Source organism: Halichoerus grypus, chromosome 1 (assembly GCF_964656455.1).
Source record: "Halichoerus grypus chromosome 1, mHalGry1.hap1.1, whole genome shotgun sequence".
NCBI classification, from domain to species: Eukaryota; Metazoa; Chordata; class Mammalia; order Carnivora; family Phocidae; genus Halichoerus; species Halichoerus grypus.
In genome coordinates, this window is record NC_135712.1 from 96,461,812 (window position 1) to 96,480,584 (window position 18,773).

Below are 18,773 nucleotides of genomic sequence, written 5' to 3' on the forward strand. Positions count from 1 at the left end.
AACTCACCCCTGTACTTTATCAATAAATCTATTATTGAAAATTTAAATTAATGATTATCTTTTGACTTTTCTCTACAAAATATCATTCTGATTAATAATTAGAACCTCATATCTCCCTCTCCAGTATCACTTGTTATTTGCCACTTCCATTAGCAAATCCTGTACGTAATTGTGTTTATAGCCACTTACTCCCAGTGGATTCTCCTAAGCTGTTTTTATTTTTATTATTATTATTAAGAATCTTTCTCACAGAGACACAGAAGTGGATAATTAACATATATTCCTAGATTAAGTTAATTGTCCCAAATTTGATTATTATGTGAAAATATTTCTGGCTTTATTATTTGATGACTGTGACTATGTACATATAATTAGTAAATTTAGATACATAGAGGATATAAATCATATACAAATGATGCTATTTATTAACATCTCTTTATTAAAATTATATGACATAGTTATAAATCATCCAATTCCAGGTAGGAGGAAGTAAGGGCTGTTTGATTTGGGGAAAGAAAGGAACCTCATGAAAAGTATGGGTTAAATTTGACAAATACAGAAGAAGATAAAGGTTGTTTTACTGGGAACAAAAAAAAACCTGTATGATTAAAGCATGGAGATGAACAGTTAACAAATGAGCAATCATGAGTTATTTATTTGGAACACAGTGTGAGAGAAAAAAGACTGAGAGGTGATACACAAAATGCAAGTTTGAGTTAGTTTATAAAATAACTTTCTAAAGAATTTGGATGTTTCTCTGTAGATCAAAGTTGCCCCTAAAATGAGCGCCCTTGGAGCTTGCTATTGTGATAAGCACATTCAAGGTATTAAATAATGTCCTCAAATATCACAGATTTTCTGCCTATTGATCTAAGACCTTTGCAACTAATCTTTTCATTCCCTCAGAGTAAAATGGAAAGAATATTTTTTGAGTGAAAACTATACATCCTTTTCCCTTTCTGAATCAGCTGAGCATTCTAATTTTGTGGTATTTCAAAATTATCCAACATTTTGTATGTACACACACACGCACACTCACATATAGATAAAAAATAAAACCTATTTTTTATTGTCAAAATTAATTGTATTACTAGCTAGTTGAGGGCCCAGAGAGATCAATTAGTTTGTGAAAGGTCAAGTAGCTGGTTAGTACCAGGGCTCAGATTAGAGCTAAGACCTTTTGACACCAATTCTATATTATTTTTTTCCGTGTTACTTCTTTAAGCATGTTCACCAAAACTGCTAATTCAGACTACCTGGATGAATATCAATTTTCTTTTTCTTTTTTTTTTTTTTAAAGATTTTATTTATTTGACAGAGAGAGACACAGCGAGAGAGGGAACACAAGCAAGGGGAGTGGGAGAGGGAGAAGCAGGCTTCCCACGGAGCAGGGAGCCCGATGCGGGACTCGATCCCAGGACCCTGAGATCATGACCTGAGCCAAAGGCAGACGCCTAACGGCTGAGCCACCCAGGCGCCCCTGAATATCAATTTTCATTTTTAAAAGACTACACTATATTACTAATGTGTTTTATTATCATGAAGAGTAACTCTAACCATGTTGATGAAGTCTGCCAAGTAGAGTTAATTGCCAAAATAAAAATTAATGCTAAATTAATGGCTTACATGAAAATTCATCTCTAAAGATCTTTGATGTCAACTAAAATAAGTATTACTTGCATAATCTTGTTTACATTGCTAATTTAAATTGAAATGTCCTTATTCATTTGTTGCATAATTTTCATAGTCTTTGCCCATATTATCAATATTTCTAAATTAACGAGCTTTACAAAAAAAGAGGTTTTCTTTTAAAAACTTTGAAAAAATACAAAATTTAATTAATTATTAGAGTTTTATAATATTCTTGATAGTAATAAAGCTATGTTTTAAAACTCATGATCTGTTAAATATACTGCTGTCCCTTCAGAAGCTAAAATGAAGTAGATAAAAGCAAGTCTCAATTTAAGTGAAATATGTCAAATCAGCTGTAGTCATACATATGGGTATAATATATTTCATGGAGTACCTAAATTAATAATAATAATAATAATAACAATAAATACATATGACAAAAATGTATTCCCACATTTCTAGGAGAAGATGAGTTATTGTGTAGCCATTTTAATGATAGCTACCAGAACCAGTTTGAACATGCCTAATTAATAAATAGAAGTTCTATATTTATGATAACAGCCACTGGGACCATTTAAAGCAGTTTAATCAATAAATAACAATACCTCACCTCAATGAACACACTTTTTGCCTACCAATCAATGAGGGCTCCTTGCTTCTAAAAGTCAAGCAATTAAAAATGGACTTTCATATGAATGACAACCACTCAACAGCAGTCTTATTCTAGACAAATTATGTCAACCCACTCATCTGTAAAATTCTACCAATCCTTGGATTCCATGCTTTCAAAATATTGTATAGAAAATCATCAATCGGCTCTCCTTGGAGAGACTATGGCTGACCAACAAGCCTTCTCCACTATAATAAAAATACATTTAGGTTTGTGTTCTTTCTTTTAGATATTGAATAAGAATTTCATCCTCTGACGATTGTGAGATTACCTGAAGACTATGTTGAAGATCTTTTCCTGTCAACATTTTGGGGGTCCCTTGAATCAACAGGCCCTCACTCTAAGCTCATTGTGTCCAAATTCTCTTTGTCTTTAAGATTTGCCTTTGAAGGAATCAGTCTCAATAGAAATCTGAGCCTGTCTTCTTATTATAGAATTTTCTAGATCAATATGTGTTTGCATAATGTCATTAGAACTAGATCTTTATATAAAGTAGTTAGATCTTTTCATCATGTATTCTTGTCTACATTGACAAGAAACAATGCCCCTCTTTTCTGTTTATATTACCATGTGTAAAATTATTTAGTTGGAATTCTGGCATGGTAAATTATCAGTTGAGTGACCCTTGGCAAGTCTTTGAAGTTCTCTGAAACTTATGTGACATGAGGATAATAATTCCTACTTCGCAAGTAGCTTGTGACATGTAAGTTAGATAACATACAAGAAAACATGTAAAATATTACTTATCAATAACTGTTTATAGAATTTAAACTACAGTCTCATTTTGCATAGCAACAAATTTTAGCCACATGTATCTCCCAAATGCTGCTATATTCCTGTCCCTAATCTCCATATATAATTCTAAGCAAGGTTAAGGAAGACTACACTTCTTTTATTTTTAGGTTTAACATGTTTTCACATAAAATTTGGACTTTTTTTTTTATTTCTTATTTTTATTTTCTTTGGTTCTTACTTTCCTTATTCCATGTTCATTCCTTAAGAAGCTACAGAGTATATAGAGAATTAGAGAGCATTAGTGGTTACATAAAGAAAAACAAAGGCCTACATTTGAAGCAACAGAGATTTGGGGCATAGAAAATAAGCCTATTATCTAAAAATGACGAACAGGGCGCCTGGGTGGCTCAGTTGGTTAGGCGACTGCCTTCGGCTCAGGTCATGATCTTGGAGTCCCGGGATCGGGTCCCACATCGGGCTCCCTGCTCGGCAGGGAGTCTGCTTCTCCCTCTGACCCTTCCTCCCTCTCATGCCCTCTGTCTCTCATTCTCTCTCTCTCAAATAAATAAATAAAATCTTTAAAAAAATAAAAAAATAAAAATAAATAAAAATAAAAATGAAGAACATAAAACAGATGGTGGAAATTACATTATCCAAGGTCTTCAACAGGTTTGCCTCATGATAGAAAATATTGGTATTTACTTAAAAGGAGAAGCAAATGAAGAATATATAGTGGTTTTTACTTTGGAAGGGCATTTTTATTGCTGCCTGCGATGGCAAAACAAGAGAATAAAAATAAATTAGTGTAATTTAAGTCAAATCAATTTGTATTTATCTTAAACCGTAAGTTAATTAGTAACATTTTCTTTAAAAGAGTTCTAATTTATTTTAGGTTTTTTGTGTTTGTTTGTTTGTTTTTTTCCAATAAAGCACAAGGGAATGAGCCTATAAAAACATTGGTGCATAGAACTGAATTTGAAGATTTAAGTCTAGCAGTATCCTTAAGCAACACAGTCAAATATTGTGGAATGAAATTTCATAAACTGCAAAGCATTTGCATTGTCAGAAGATAAGAACTGATAAAATTTTCAAAAATTTATGTTAGCACTGGAAATGCTAGATTCATGAAAATATCAAGGAGAAAGAAACACTAAGGAATATAAATGATTATTTTTTATTTAATGTATTATCCTATTATATAATAGCTATGTTAACTGCACATTTATCATCTATTATTACTTTCAAGGCAAAGTTTTACTAAGTCATTTTCCAAAGTAACAAGTAGATGGCATTATATTACTGTTCTTAACACATATTCTTAATGGCAAAATTCAAGAAAAAACAATTCTACAAAACTTTTTAGTTTTAAAACTCATAAGTTGAGTAAATAAATCTGTTCCTATTCAATAATCTAGTCACTTGAGTCTACTCAAATCTAAAATTATTGCAATTCTAGTGTTTTCCTTGAAATAATTGCTTTGTTAAACTAGTTACTTAAAGAAAACTACTTAACATGGCAAGTAAAACCTTTAACATGAAATCAAATTCCTTTTATTTTATGACATTTAAGGCTCTATAAAGAGTTCTAATTTATAATGAAATATTAAACTATACCACAACATACTCTGCTAGCCCCAAACCTAGGTAAATGAACAAAATAATTAAAACAAGAAAAGCAAATAGCAGCAATACTCACCTCAAAGTAAAGAAACCCTTGAAACCATAACTATATTGTTTGAAAAGCAGTCACAAAGGAAAAAGACAATAAAGGATTCTAGGAATCCATTTATAGTTCTTACCCAGACACACAGAAAAATAAGCAGAAACTATGTTAATATACGCCCACTTTTGGGTCCACTACAGAACTTCCTCCACTTACAATGGGTTTGACCATAAGTCAAACATATATTTAATACACCTGAGCAACCAAACATTATAGATTAGCCTAGCATACCTTAAATGTGCCCAGGACACATGTTAGCCTACAGTTGGGCAGAATCATCTAACACAAAGCCTATTATAAAATAAGTGTTGAATATTCCCTTTAACTTATTGAGTACTGTTCTGAAGGTGAAAAACAGAATGGTAATATGGGTACAAAATGGTTGTAAATGTATTGTTTTTTTATCTTCATGGTTGTGTAGCTGACTGGGAGCTCTGGCTCACCACTGCTGCCCAGCCTCACCAGAGAGCATTGTAACTACGTATCTCGCTAGCCCCGGAAAAGATCAAAATCGAAATTCCAAGTATAGTTTCTACTGAATGAATATCGCTTTTGTACCACTGTAAAGCAAAAAAACGTAAATCTAACATAATTCAAGGATCATCTGTATATGTTATACCTGCCCTTCTAAGAAAAGTCCCAGAATATTCCTGAGGATAATCACCACAGAAGGAGAAATCTACTGGGATTTGGCATTTTGCTAACACTAAGTAGAAGTCTGAAAAAAAATGTATAGACAGAGAGAGAGAGAGAGAGATAATAGATTCTATCATGATTAGCAAGAGATATTTCCAACAATAAAACAAAATTAAAAAAAAAAAAGATGAGATTTATAAAACAGTGTGAACACGAAATTGTTGATGGCCAAAAGGGGAGGGCCACTGAAAATCCAAATTTAAGTCTTCCTTTCTTGCTGAAAACTTATATGACTCAACATTTAGAAGTTTTACCTATTTTACTTCCTATGTCAGATAGGAAATCAGTGGTAAATGCTGTGAAGATTTGGGTAAAGTAGGAAAAAGAAATGTTTGACTTTTTTTTTTTTCAAACATAAAGGATCCAAAGCATATCCTGAGTTAGAAAAACAATCCCATCAAATATTAACAAAATTTATATCTATCTATCTATCTAGGTATAATAATATCTAGATTTAGATATGCATATGTGTGTATCTATGTATATATATGCATGTATGTGTATATATTCATCTTTACCTACATAAAAGAGATTATTTTATAGCAGTCAGAGGGAAAATCCAAAGTGATTAAAACAATTATACATAAGATAATATATATGAAAGGAAGAATACACAAAATAATGATGATGGAAAAGTTTAGAGTAAAATACATTTTCTTGAATGAAGGCAAAAAAAAGAATCTATTCGGATCAAAGGTCACTCTGCATCCTTTGAAAATTGTATACATAGTTGTTTCTGATAAATATTCTGTAAGTTTTCTGATTTTCAAGGAAGAAAGATAATTCTTCAGGCATTCAAGCATGAGAAATTGTCTATAATGTGTGTGTGTGTGTGTGTGTGTATGGGTTTGTGCATATATGTGTTCATGAAAATGTATGTGTGTAGTGGCCAGTGAAATGCACCAGTTAGAACTAGCTAGTGCTGTCTTTGAATGCCCACACAGCAGAGCATCTGACCAGAGGATAGAAGTGTGAGAGTGGCTTCATGAAACAGAATTTACTGGTTATATCATGTATCACACCATCAAGGAACAGCTGGCCTTATAGAAGACTGGAATAGTTTTCAAAAACACCAGCTTGGAATCAACATCCCAAAAGGATGGATGCTACTCTTCCAGATGCAGTGTGTGTGTGTCTATATATACATATATAAAATCAGAAGGCTTTGATGTGATGTTCTATCCCAATTTGAAGATATGTGTGGGTCCAGGAGCCAAAGGGCAAAATGAGGAATAGGCTCAATTTTTATCACTCCCATAACCCATCAGGCACTGTGTGCCTCCCATTCTTTCTTTCTTTTTTTTTTTTTTTAAGATTTATTTATTTGAGAGAGAGAGAGCGTGAGCACACGCCCACACGTGTGTCCCACACTGTGGGGAGGGGCAGAGGTAGAGGGAGAGAGGGTCTTTTTTTTTCTTTTAGATTTTATTTATTTATTTGACAGAAAGAGAGACAGTGAGAGCAGGAACACAAGCAGGGGGAGTAGAAGAAGGAGAAGCAGGCTTCGCTGAGCAGGGAGCCCAAGGTGGGGCTCCATCCCAGGACCCTGGGATCATGACCTGAGCAGAAGGCAGACACTTAATGACTCAGCCACCCAGGCGCCCAGGGAGAGAGGGTCTTAAGCAGACTCTGCACTGAGCTCGGAGCCTGACCTGGGGCTTAATCTCACGACCCTGAGATCACACCTGAGCCAAAACCCAGACTCGGGGACTTAACCGACTGCATCACACAGGTGCCCCTGTGTGCCTCTCATTCTTAACTTTGAGGCATTATAGGCTTAGGTTTTGGGTTGCTTATGTAAGCCAGTAAGGCATTAAAACCACCTCATTCTAATGGCCTCCTTGTTTAATTAACAGGAGGAAGATGACTAGTGCCATTGTAGCCCAGAGATCAACTACGTAAGTGGGAATATATAATGTATCACTAACCTCTTTTTCTAAGATTTCTCTCAGCAAGAGAAGCCCACTACCGGAGCTGCTTCTCAACATGGGGCAGAGAAGTAGGGAGGATTATGATTGTGTCTCAGATCTTTCAGCGATCATAACTGAAAGCCTCAGGTGCTGTAGAATCCATTAGCACGTTAGCTCTGAAGCTCTGCTTTTCACAACTGCTTCAAAAAAACAAAACAAAAAAATTGTGGTGTGGATAGAAGGCAGGCCATTCCTGTGAGTGTGGAGTTCCTCTAAATGATGACTTAAGTTTGAGAAAAATCCCATCAGTGTGAGAGCTGCCCAAACTTTCTTAACTGCTCTATAGTGTGAAATTCTCCTTTCCCTCTCTTCTTCACAGAATTCAGTCCTGATTACCCCTCATTTTCTGGCTTTCTCCTTGTTTTTCCTCAAAATAAATCTCTCAATATTTTTTTCCTCTCAATACATCTCTTGCATTCCTAACAATACCTGTGTGTTTGCTTCTCAGAGACCATGATCAATGGGCATGTAACTTTCAAATAGAATGAGAAAATTAAGCTAAAAATTTGATAGTACATATACAATGAATATAAATATAGAACTAAGCTTCTAAAAACTCTGAAATATTTATAGTTATTATATATATATTTATATTGCAACTTACTGTACAAGTAATATAAGTAGTAAAACTAATAAGGAAAGGAGAACTCATGTTTTCATAGAGGTAAATACTTCATGGAGCTAAATGTATAAAATTATTAAAGACATTTTCAAAGGAGTGTGTTAGAGACTAGCTCTCAAAATACTGGTTGATTAAATAGAGACCATAAATCATTAATATGTTTAGTAATAGATCATCATCATGACCATAGTTCTTGGAATGTATGCCTAATAATATTTTTGATACTTTAGAACAAACTACTGCTAGATTTCTGAAACGAATTCTTATATTAGAATAATAACTCATAAAATAACATCTACAATTTCTTAAGATTCAGTCAATGGCAAAGATCCATTTTTGAATTCTTATAACCATTATCTGGGCTGGTCAAAGCTTGTCCATTGTGTACCAACTTTATCAACTTGATGATATACTCAGAGAAATCTAGACTCAGTCTTTTTGATGAGTATATACAGGAAGGACACTGATTTGACATAAACTTATGGCCAGGATAGGTCGCTTTTCTACAACAGGGCATATAGTCCCTTTTTTAAAACTAGGAACCATCAATAAGATAAAAGTTTGCTATAAAATGATAGTCTTAAAATTCTAGATATTTTTACCTTCAATTTATTTATTCAATAACAAATATTCAATATTTCTGGAGTAGTTACAGTTTATGCCTATTTCAAGCATCTGTGAAGCTCAGAAACTAAAAAGATATGCAGCGATCCATTTCACTTGTTAAGGCCGGCACCAAAATCAAATGAAACTTTTGATATTATGAACTTAAATTTGCACATTTTTAACTGAAACAATTGATGCCAATAAAGTAATTGAAAAAATTGAGGAAAAAATCCCATTAATGCTTCAATTACCCAATTTATTTATGGATTTTCAAATTTACTACTCATTTTTTTACTTTTATTTAACATCTCTAACATAATTACCAAATTTTACTTTGACTGTATGTATCTTGTATGTGTGTGATGTTTGGTTTATGTATATATTTATATTTTTAATTATTTTATGGGACATGTTTCATCCTGAAAAACCTGATATCAGGATTCTTTTTTTTTTTTTTTTTAAGAAGCACACTGCAATAGTTAATTTTATTTGTTCAAGGGCTCATATTGCAAGCATTAAACCAAGCATGGGCTTTGATTTTGTGAGCCCAGATTCACATATTTAGGAAGATAAATGTATATGGATGAAAAACTAAAGGCTCACAGTTAATCACATAGTAGTTTTAAATTTCTACAGCCTAGAAGCCAGAAGTCACAGATCTTTTAAGTCTTTCTGGATGTCCCACAAGGTATCTGCACTTTTCTTGAGCTGGGCAACCCCATCATCCTTCAGCTTCTGGTTGATCACACTGGTTAAGCCCCGAGAGTTCAGGATACATGGAAGGCTCAGGAAGACTTCGTTCTCAATGCCATACATCCCCTTCACCACTGTTGACACTGGATGAATCCTGGATAGATTTTTCAACATGGATTCAATGAGATCAGCCACACTTAATCCAATAGCCCAGTTGGTATATCCTTTTAGCTTGACAACTTCATAGGCACTTTCCACCACCATCTTATGCACTTCCTTCCAATTTTCACTGTCGTTGTCTGTTCCCATTTCTGGATTCAGTTCCTGAAGAGAAACGCCTGCCACATTCACTCCACTCCACACAGCCACACTTGAATCGCCATGTTCTCCCAAAATCCATCCATGGCAGCTGCTGGGATGAATGCCACGTTTTTCAGCCATAAAATAGCGAAATCTAGCCGAATCCAGATTACACCCACTTCCAATTACACGGTGCTTGGGTAGTCCACTTAGTTTCCAGGTAACATATGTGAGAATATCCACTGGGTTGGAAACCACAATTATGATACAATCAGGACTGTACTTGACTATCTGGGAATAATAAATTTGAAGACATTAACATTCCTCTGCACCAGATTATGCCGGCTCTCTCCTTCCTGCTGGCGGACTCCCGCAGTCACCACCACAATCTTAGAATTGGCAATCACAGAGTAATCTTTATCTGCCACAATTTTAGGTGTCTGAAGAAATAAGCTCCCAAGTTGCAGATCCATCATTTCTCCTTTGAGTTTATCTTCTAAAACATCCACAAGGGCAAGTTCATCAGCCAGAGACTTTCCCAGAATGCTGATGGCACACACCATACCAACTTGTCCAACATCCACTACAGTGATCTTATTGTTTGGGACGGTTGCCTCTTCTTCTGCAACTGGTGCAATCAGTTTTTCCTTAAGAGTTGCCATTGTGCCCAGAGAGAACCCGCTGGGAGAGTCGCTCGAGGAAGACAATGATAGCTGCGTGCGTCTCCTAGGGCACAGGATCTGCAAGGAGAGTGATATCAAGATTCTTAGTTGATACGTTGAGATGCATGATTGCATTAGATACATTTCAACACTTTTCTATTTAGATGTCATATTCTTGTTTTTGGAAATAATCAATTATGATGACTTGTTTATTTGTGATTTTTGATGTAAAAATGAAATAAGATAATTTTTAAATAGTCAGAAGAGTTGTACTTGCATTGATTAAAATGATACCAGGATGTGATATAATAAAAATAAATGTTTAGCTATGTAATTTAGCTCTAAGATTATATGACTACAAGGCCATAAAATTATGTAAACTAGGACCCATCTGATATTAGAGCTTAGACAGATATTTTGAATTCCAATTCCTTGGAAGTCATTTTCTCAAATGATTATTATCAGTGCTGTACTAATCACAGCTCCCTCCATTATGAATGTAAAAGGTTAATTTTCACATTTGTTATTTTGGAAAGAAGGCTTTCATTCATGGCCCAATTAAAAATCCAAAAATTATAAATAAAAATCTATCCTTCTATAAACTCGGTATAAATTTTTTGAGCAATGTCTATAAAAAAGACACATTTTTTCACATTTATGCCTGATAGAGAATGAATTTATATTTTTTTAGATTCAGGGAAGCTGATATAGACTCAATTCTTTGTTGTTACAACAAAAAGCAGAACTGTGATCAGACTGCAATTCAATCTTATTTATCCTTTCAATTAATAGGCAAACATGAATATATGCCCGAACAAAATGTGTGCCTTAAAACATGTTATTGGTGTTAATATAGTAAAGTCTAAGGAAAGGAACCACTTTATCTTGAGATGAAGAGATAAAAAACAGCTCTTTAAATATATCTTAATGATACCAAGACATAAGCTTTATAGCCTAATCTTTATTCTAAGTCTGTTGTTACAGGATTCAAAGAGTGAAATTACTAGAGGTTTTTTCCATCATTTTGTTGAGCAATAATTTGTATATGATACATATATATTATAACATTTATGATAAATTAATGAAATTGGTAGATCCTAACTGACCTTTCTGTTTGTAGACTAAAGGTTAATTTAAAATATCAGAATAGAATTTGGTGAATCTAGTAAAGGCATTAGTTTTCTTCTTCAGTTCCCGCTGATAGATCAGACACTCTTGTGGAAAGCCAGAAAGTTGTTAAAACTGATTCAGTCATGTTAGATGACAGCCATTGCACAGAAAACAATGAGGATGGAAAACCAGACATGATTCTTTATTCTGCAATGGTGGAAACCAGGAGCTCATCCAATGTTCATTACACGGATGAAAGTTTTGTTTCACAAAGTTGTAATTTATTACCATGTTTTTTATATGAAGGACCTAATAATTTCTCAGTTTTATAGGGAGACAAATATAGATGAATGTGTTAAAGATTCGGGAAGTACAGGATGTACATTTCTGTACTATATAGATATGTGATATCAGGAAGCTCACTGATAAAGGGATGTGCTAAGAGTCTGGAATCTGGGCAAGAAGTGAGTAGGAAAAGAATAAAGGAACTCTATGACTGAAAATAGCTGTCAGATTTTATTACTTTAAGTTCTAAAGCAGAGTTATCTTAGACATATTCCAGGATAACGTTTTTTTAACTGATGAGTAAACCAAGGTATAGGAATGTTTATATACATCTTAGGATTTTCCCAGTTTATAAAACTAGTACAGATAAAACACACACAAAAAAATAAGTTGAGAGAGATTAACTTGATTAGGATATTCCATAAGATAGAGGGACCAAGGGAAACCTCTTTGCATTTACATGCTTTGACATTTGAGCTAAGACCTAAACAATTAGTAGTTATCCATGGAGTCTTGTATACTGGTTTCTAAGATAATGCTCTTTTCAACTTACTATAATTCTGTGGGTCCATTCCCTTAAAACTTAGTATATATTGGTTAAATAACCATAGCATATCTATAGTATGGAATAGTAGTCAGTCATAGAAAGGAACAAACTCTTGATATACCCAGCCTCCCAGATGAATCTTCAGAGAATTATGTGAGTAAACAAAAAAAATCTCAAAAGGATCACATAAGTCTATGTATACAACATTCTTGAAATGACAAAACTATAGAGATGAAGAAAGTAGTGGATTCCAGAGGTTAAGGAGGGGCTGCATGGAGAAGGGAAGGGGATGGCAATAAAAGGGATAACATGAGGGATTCCAGTGGTGATGGATATATTCTGTATCTTGACTGTATCAGTGTCAATATCCAAGTTGTGATATTATACTATAGATTTGCAAGATGTTATCATTGGGGGGACGTTGGTTAAGGTCTATGGGACCTCTTTGTATTGTTTCTTACAACCGCATGTGAATCTACAAAATATCTCAAAATATCTATTTCAAAATAAAAACTTTAATCACAAAAAAACAAGGCCAAAATTAGCATACATTTACATATGTGTAGATTTATTTATTTAGTCTACAGCCATACCACCCTGAGTGCCTGATCTCGTCTGATCTCAGAAGCTAAGCAGGGTCGGGCCTGGTTAGTATTTGGATGGGAGATTTATTTATTTATTAATTATAATCCACATTTGATGATACCACAAAAATAGAATTTTAAGAATAATTACATAAAAATGAATTATTTTTAAAACAACTTGCAGATATGAGAGTTTTAAATACCATTTACTGGTATTTCAAGGCACAGTGTTAAGTTTATTGTTCATTGTTAACAGCAGTCACTATAAATCCATTAAGCTAGTTTTCACAGGCATTTCTAGTATCATGATGGACTTATCACATCTAAATACATTATTACTTTTTTAGCCTCATTGTGTGCAGGAAGAACTTGTACTAGAATTGTGCCTGGTGTCAGACCACCCTTTTTTGTTGTCGTTTAAGTCTCTTATGTTTGTATTTTCAGAGATATATTTAATCTATGGTTTCTCTGAAGGAATCTTTTCTTACCCACTTGCCTATTTTGTGAGAGTGAGTTTAGTTAAAAGTTACAGTATATTGTCTAAATCCATTTAATCAGGCATAAATAATTCTCAATAAATGGCAAGTGAAGGAATTGAAACAGGGAGGGTGCCACCATCAAGTCCTCCCTCCCCTAAAGCTTCTACCTTTCCTTCTTGATACTTCACATGACCCACATGATATGTGATATCTGAGACATACTAAGAGAAGGACACAGGAACACCTGTTTACTAAATATCAGTAAAGGCTTTCTTTTTTTTTAAACTTTTAGATAAAAAAATAGAAACATAAATTCTGTTAGTTTATTTATTTACCTCAATGGATTGTTTTGGACACTCCCTGAGGAGTGCTCTCAGTGGAAAGCTCTGGTCTTTTCATATCTGGACTAGAAGGAGGAGCTCAGGCACCTCAGGGGCTAATAGGTGTTTTACTTAAGAAAATGTCTTGTCCCAAAGTAGTTATATTTTGAAATATACAAACTGCAAATGCTCTGACAGCCTCTTAGTAAACAAAAATATGGATAAAAATGATTCAGGAACTGCTGAGAAAAAAAAGATAATTGAACTGTCAGGTAAATGTAGCATTAATTCTGATAAATATGTTACACTTTAGCTTTTATCTACTTAACATAGTGGTTAATTAGTATGATACATTTGGCAATTTCTTGTTCTAGAAATAGAATTTTTTTAAAGATTTTATTTATTTATTTGAGAGAAGAGAGAGAGAGAGAGAGCCAGCACAAGCAGGGGGGGAAGAGCAGAGGGAAAGGGAGAAGCAAGATCCTCGCTGAGCAGGGAGTCAGACATGGGGCTCAATCCCAGTACCCTGGGATCATGACCTGAGCCCATGGCTCAGGCATGGCAGATGCTTAACCGACTGAGCCCCCCAGCTACCCCTCTACAAGTAGACTTTCAAAAGCTAAAATTACAACATAGAAAATATTTCATATTAACTGTATTAGGGTTCTCCAGAGAAATGAATAGGATGTATGTATAGATACACACACACACACACACACACACACACACACACGAAAGGAAATTTATTTTAACAGATTGCCTCATGCAAATATGCAGGCTGCCAAGGCCTTGGGTCTTCAGGAAGTTAGTAAGCTGGAGACCCAGGAGAGCCCACGCTGCAGTTCCAGTCCAAATCCAAAGCCCAAGAATCAGGAGAGCTGATGGTATGTTTGTGTTCTGAAGACTGGCAGACTCAAGATCAGGAAGAGCAGATGTTTCCGTCTGAAGGCAGTCAGGCAGGAAGAAGTCTCCGTTACTCTAGGGAATGTCAGCCTTTTTATTCTATTCAGTCCTTCAGCAGATTGGACAAGGCCACCCACATTAGGGAGAGCTATCTGCTTTACTCAGTCTGTCCATTTAAATGTTAATCTCATCTGAAAACATACTCACAGAAACACTCAGAATAGTATTTGACTTAATATCATGGCATCCTGCTGACCAGTCAGGTTGACACATCATATTACACCTGCAGTAAACAAGGACTAATTTTTAAAAAACCCATTAGAGATATAAAGATCATAGTCATCCACATTTCTGTCGAACATTCCCTTAAGAGAAACATCTTTCCTTAGGTGATATTGCCATTTATGACAGGGACGTTTCATTAAATCCATACAGCTGCTGTCTTTCATCTGTAGTACCTGTCTTTGTAATTGACAGCAGAACAAGGAGAAAGCAAGCCTCTTGATCAGGGTGTTTGTTCTGTTATTAGCATTACTGTAACATCAAGGAATCATTCAGAATTTTGAAAGCCATTAGCAAAGAATCAGGTTTTAATTATCAGCTACTAATTCCTGAGTAAATACACTGTGCTCTATAGCTGTTCCCCCTGTCTTAATTCTCCAAAATGCTTGAATGGATACCATTTTTCCTAATTTAGTGTTAAATCCTATTGTGTCCTTGGGTTTTGTTTTGATTTTGTTTTATGGGAGCTGTGGTGGGGTGGAGGCTGCCAAAACCCAGTCAGGGAAGAGTTTGCTTGCTGTGAAAAAAATACGCATCACAAAATATACAATATAATGGTCGATAAATCATAGTGTGAAATATATTCTCATATTAATAAAATAAATAGAAATAAGACCAAAATAAGTAAAATACAGTAAAGTATTTTAAATAAGTAAATAAGAATTATTTATTTACTACTGGTGTTTTCCTTAAAAATGAATTAGAATTTCATCAAATTTCGAATTTTGATTCAAAATTTTATCAAAATTTGATAAAAGATTAATAGAAGTCTATTAATTAAATTAAAAATTGGTTATTTACCTGTCCCAGCAATACTTTTCCCACATATCATAGAAAAAGATGGTTGATTTTTTTTCTTTATTTCAATCCATCACTAATTTAAATAAGTCCTATGTTGCCTTGCATGATGATGGGCACAGAGAATATGACAAAGTCCCTATATTTGAGTTAATTAGTATTTTAGATGGTCACTACTTTGAATTAATTAATATTTTAGATGGTGACACATATATAAAGACAGCAGTTATATAGGTCCCAATTTCAGTTTTATAGTTATATATATATTCATTTACATATATATTTATATCTATTCATACATATGTATATATTCATCTGTTTCATTAGGAAATAAAGAGTTTGGAGTTAATCAGGTTACTGAAACTAACCTTTTTTGAAGGTTAAAATCATTTTAAATATTTAAATAATCTAATTATTTTCATTGCAACTTGGGCTTAAACAGTGGTCAATTAAAAGGCCAAATATTGGAATGGGATGAGCTTTAAGTATAATCAGAGGAGATAAGTTATGTTCTTCTAAAAGGATTTTCTTGCCTCTTGAAAGATCTCTTCCCTTCTCCACACATGGGAATGGAATATTTCTTTACTTGAGCCAGAGTTCTGATGAGATAATATTACATTAGCCATAAAGTGCAAACATTCTTGGGGAAAATAAAATATTGACTGGTATTCACAATGTCTTAGTCCATTTGGGCTGTTCTAACAAAAGTACCACAAACAGGATGGCTTGTAAACAACAAACATTCATTTCTCACAGTTCTAGAGGCTGGGAAGTCTCAGATCATGGCGCAAGGAGCTTCATAGTCTGGTGAGAGCCCACTTCCTCATTGACAGCAATCTCCCTGTAACTTCCATGGCACAAGGGATGAGGGAGCTCTCTGGGATCACTTTTATGAGGGTATTACTCCCATTCCTGAGGGCTCTGCTCTCATGACCTAAAACCTCCCAAAGACCCCACCTCAAAGTACCATCACATTGTGGATTAAATTTTCAACATATGAATTTTGAGAGGGACACATTCAACCTAGAGCACAAGTTATGTATAAATAATTATACACATCTATATTTGTGATTCAGGGATATTAATGCCATGAAGGGAATTGAACAGGAGCTATGGGAAATGAAAGGGACAGAGAGTCAGGATCATTTTAGGCTAACCATACTCATTCATTGAGATATTTAAACAATTAGTCAACTCAGTATAAAGAGAAAAATCAGATGCCTCTGTGCGGGTGTGAGAAAGGGAAAGTTACCAACTTAAAAATTGTCTGCTGATTCTTTTGTTATCATATAGGAATAGTCCACTCTTGGATTTTTTTTCCTCTTTGTCTCACAGATTTCTGTAGTCATTACTTGAGAGGTAAAGCTCTTTTATTTGTAATAATTGGCAAGATCAGTGTAATGTTTATTTTTGTTTTAAGCATTGAATTTTATGTAATTGACAGATTTTGTAGAACACCGGCTTCTATTCCCCAGAGCTCTCTGTATGTTTCTGTATATTTATATGTAATACATCTGTTGCAGTGTGCAGTTCCTCTAGGAGTCATTTTCTGGTTTCTGTTCAGCAAAAGGGTGAAAGAAAAACAACTTAGAAGACAAAAATGAACTTGCTGCCAGGCTGTGGCTCTGAATGAGACTTGGAGGCTCCTTCATTTCTTTGAAGCAGCATGTGTCAAACTCGTTGTGAATCAGATTTTTATATTCAGAATCAGAATCCTCTCAGCTGACACAGCTGAAGTCAAAGCCTTGAGGGTACAGTGCAAGACACCTGTTTTGCTTTGAAAAACTGAACATTTCCATTGGAAATGCTTTTGCCTAAAATAATTGGCTCAGTTTCAATTGAATGCTGGGGTGTAGGTGCCCAGGAAACCAGCATTCTTTTTTAGAAACAAAGACAATAAAAAATGTGATGTGACCTTTCTTCCTTTCTACAAAATGCCTCCAAGAGCATATCTACCTGTCAGTTCGCCTACCCACCTTCCTATGCCACCAAGCCCAACTGCTTAATAACTGAAAAGGTGCAAAACAAGGCTCCATATATAACCATTTTATTAGATGTAACAATCCTTCTTGAAATAGAGCACTGGGTTGAACTCTGATGTTTTGCCTGAGAGCAATGAATGAGATGGTTTGTATTGAGGGGTCGGTAGCTTCTCTTCTATTTTGAAGGAAATTCTATCACATTCAGAAGTTTCAGTGGTGAAATTGACATAACAGTGTCATAAGTATGGTTATGTCATGGTTCAAACATCTTCCTCTTAGGTCTTTTTCAATGGAATTTTTTCAAGTGTATAATGGGATTTTGCATGTGGATTATGGAAAGACATCCATATAAGAATAATTTTTAAAAATAGTTTTATTATCATGCTTTCATACTACCCTAAATTTCACAAGTGATTTTCATTTGGAATTTGCGTTTGACAAATAAAGCTCTCTGATTTAGAGAAACAGACTCTTGCCTACAAATTTAAAAATATAACTTGAGGGGAAATCGGAGGGGGAGAAGAACCATGAGAGACAATGGACTCTGAAAAACAAACTGAGGGTTCTAGAGGGGAGGGGGTTGGGAGGATGGGTTAGCCTGGTGATGGGTATTGAGGAGGGCACGTTCTGCATGGAGCACTGGGTGTTATGCACAAACAATGAATCATGGAACACTATATCTAAAACTAATGATGTAATGTATGGGGATTAACATAACAATAAAAAATTTAAAAAAATAAAAATAATAAAAATAAAAAAAAATAAAATCCAAAAAAAAAAAACAAAACTTGACCTTGAAGTGAATTTTTATTCCAGATGAAAGTTATACTTAACCATAATACACATATACATGTTAAATACTATTGTTCAATAATAACTAATAAAATATATAAGTATATAATAAAAAGCTGGATAAATACAGAGATCTTGATCTTCTCATCCATTAGTTGCAAACAAATTAAGTAATAATAATTTAAACTTGTGTCTTTATGACATTTTATTTTTTAAATGATATGACCTTTTATATTTTATTTATTTATCCAAACAGTTTAGGGAAAGAAGAAGACATTGCATTAATACCTGTTTTAGGGATGCAGCAACTGAAGCTCAGGGAAGCTTATCTAACCTGTATAGAGGTTACAATTAGTACATAATAGACCGAGTACCTCGGTCC

General features: G+C 34.3%; 1 pseudogene; it reads right to left on the reverse strand.

Annotated features, from left to right (window-relative positions):
• Nucleotides 1–9,094: 9,094 nt before the first annotated feature.
• Nucleotides 9,095–10,389, reverse strand: LOC118532103 (L-lactate dehydrogenase B chain-like; annotated as a pseudogene).
• Between the last annotated feature and the right edge of the window lie 8,384 nt (nucleotides 10,390–18,773).